Here is a 3,389-nt window from a genome sequence, read left to right as displayed (position 1 = left end):
AATATCATATGACTTAACTCATATGTGGAATTTAAGATACAAAACAGATGAACATAAGGGAAGGGAAGCAAAAATAATATAAAAACAGGGAGGGAGACAAAATATAAGAGACTCTTAAATACAGAGAACAAACTGAGTGTTGCTGGAGGAGTTGTGGGGGAGGATAGGCTAAATGGGTAAGGGGCATTAAGGAAGACACTTGTGGGGGAGTGCTGAGTGTTATACATGGGGGATGAATCACTAGAATCTACTCCTGAAGTCATTATTGCACTATATGCTAACTAACTTGGATGTAAATTAAAAAATTAAAAATATATATAATCTAACACAAGAGATTTTTAAAAATTTTCTTAACTTTTAAGAGAGAGAGAGAGAGCGAGCAGGGAAGGAGGAGAGAGGTGGGGGACAGAGGATCTGAAGCGGGCTCTTTTCTGACAGCAGAGAGCCGATGTGGGGCTTGAACTCATGAACTGTGAGATCATGACCTGAGCCAAAGTCAGACACTTAACTGACTGAGCTACCTAGACACCCCATAGTACAAATGATTTTTTTAAAAAGAGTGAAGAATGAGAGGTAAAAGTTGGGGAAATAATTCTTCTTGATATACATATCAAATGTTCAACCAGAATATAATCATGAGGAAAATAAAAAATATAGATTGTGGGATATTCTTTTTTTAAAAAGCTCTTTATTAATTTATTTTGAGAGAGAGTGAACATGAATAGGGGAGAGGCAGAGAGAGAGAAGAAGGAGAGAGAGAATCCCAAGCAGGCTCCACACTGTCAGTGCAGAGCCTGATGCTGAGCTCGATCCCACAAACTGAGATCATGACCTGAGCCAAAATCGAGAGTCAAACACTTAACTGACTGAGCCACCCAGGCATCCCNTGGCTGGAGTTTTTAAAAGTCCAGTGTCATGAAAAACAAATTTAAAAAAGTTGAGGGATTTGTTTCAGATCTTTAAAAAAAGAAAAGAGAGGCATACATCCAACAAATCAAATGATTGAATCTTATATTAGGGGGGAAAGTTTATGAAAGACATTTGGGGAACATTTGAGAAAATTAAAAATATTTATATAATATCATTGAATTCATGTTAAATTTTTTGTTTGCTAACAGTGATCTAGAAGATGTCCTTATTTTCATGAGATAAATGCTGACATATTTAGAAGTGTCATAATATCTGACTATTTCTTTCAAATGGTACAGCATAAAGTTTAGATAAATTATTTATAGATGATAGTTATAAATAAATAAGATAGAATGTGTGCATGCTAATGTGGAAGATTATTAACATTTGTCTTCAGGTACTCATTTTATGTTTTTTTTTAAGATTTTATTTTTAAAATAATATCTACACATGACGTGAGGCTCAAACTCCCAACTCTGAGATCAAGAGTTGCATATTTCACCAGTTGAGCCAGCCAGGTGCCCCTGTGAGTATTCATTTTAGTCTTCTTTCAGTTCTTTCAAATTTTCTCGAAGTTTGAAATTTTTCAAAATTAAAAGTTGGAAATACTTAGTTCAGTTGCCTAGTATCAGCTATAATCCAACACAGCAGAAAACAATTATCTGGGGTGCCTGGGTGGCTCTGTCGGTTAAGCGTCCAACTTTGGCTCAGGTCATGATCTCATGGTTTGTGGGTTCAAGCCCTGCATCGGGCTCTAGGCTGACAGCTAGCTCAGAGCCTGCAGCCTGTTTCACATTCTGTATCTCCCTCTCTCTCTGACCATCCCCTGCTCACACTGTCTCTGTCTCTCTCAGAAATAAATAAGAAAACATTAAAAAATTTTTAAAAAGCCAATTATCTACTGGTTTACTAATATTATATTGAAACTTGTGATTTGTTATTAACAACCTCAAAGCAATAAAACATGCCAAGGCAGAAAACAATGCATGAAAAACACCCTCATGTATTGAACTTGGACAAATGTGAATATTAATACTCCAAAAGAAAAAGAAATCATTTATAATTTAATAGGTTTCTAAATAAGTATATTATTTTCCCTTGGGAAAAGTAATTATCCCAAGAAAACAAAATTTAAGGCTTTAGAATATAGTTTTTACACAGTTGTCCCCTAACTGATTTACATATGTCTCCTGAAATCTCAGAATCACAATTAGAGCATTTTTATTCATTGTCCATCTAGTGTTTGGTCAACCCATGCATTAGAAAATTATTCACTTCTTTTTTTAATGTTTGTTTATTTGGGGGAGAGAGAGAGAGAGAACACAGAGAGAGAGAAAGCATGAGAGATGTAATGCCCTTCTTTGTCTCTTGTTACAGTCCTAATTTTAAATGTATTTTTTAAATATTTATTTATTTTTGAGAGACAGAGCATGAGCAGGGAAGGGGCAGAGAGACAGGGAGACAGAATCTGAAGCAGGCTCCAGGCTTTGTCCGTCCTAGCTGTCAGCACAGAGCCCAACATTGGGCTTGAACTCACAAACTGTGAGATCATGATCTGAGCACAAGTTGGAACTCAACCAACTGAACCACCCAGGCGCCCCATGAAAATTATTCACTTCTTAATCTGGGTGTACAATGATATACTCAGAACACACACATTACTTAGAGCAATTTTGTGGAGGTAAATAAGACTACCAGTCCTCCACTAGTTGGTTGAAGGCAATATCAAAGAATGTTACTCATTTACCCACATTTCCTCACTAGTTGGACAAATATTTATGATTCCTTGGATCAAATACCTCAGTTACCACAGTATCAAGTTTCCTTCACTCATGCAGCTTCTGAAGACAAGTTAAAGACATTAGAGGAAAATAGTGAATCCAAAAGGCAGGCAATAAGTCAAACCTTCAGTTTGCCAGATGGATTTCCCTGAATTCATATTTCCCAAAATTTGTAGCATGTCCCTCTATCTAGGTCAGAGGTTCATGAGGCCTTTTTATGGGGTTAGAGAGGTCAAAATTATTTTTATAATCATATTAAAAGTTAGTTGCCTTTTCCACTCTTATTCACTCTCTAATGCATAGCAGATTTTTTCCAGAGATGACAAGACCCATGTTTAAATCATCACTCTGACATTTAATGGAATGTGTATTTGTATATTCTTGTATTTGAAAAATTTCTCAGTTTTGATTTACAATATAATAAATGTCAATTGATATGACTCACATAAGCTGAAGCACTTTTAACATCCTCAGAAATTTTTTAAGAGTGTGAGAGGTTTTTGAGACCACAATTTTACAATTCATTGCTCTAGTTCATTCATTAAAAAAATTATTGAAAGTACATAATTTACCATGTATCAGGCTCTGTGACGTATGATGGAAATGTAAAGATATCTCAGAGTAACCATTTATAAAAACCCACTATGTAGTACATACTGTTTGTTAGGATGTTTATGTATCTTACTCAAATTAAAACTC

The sequence above is a fragment of the Crocuta crocuta genome, unplaced genomic scaffold (assembly GCF_008692635.1).
Source record: "Crocuta crocuta isolate KB4526 unplaced genomic scaffold, BGI_CrCroc_1.0 scaffold1351, whole genome shotgun sequence".
In the NCBI taxonomy this organism is placed as follows: Eukaryota; Metazoa; Chordata; class Mammalia; order Carnivora; family Hyaenidae; genus Crocuta; species Crocuta crocuta.
Note: the sequence above shows the minus strand (reverse complement) of the source record.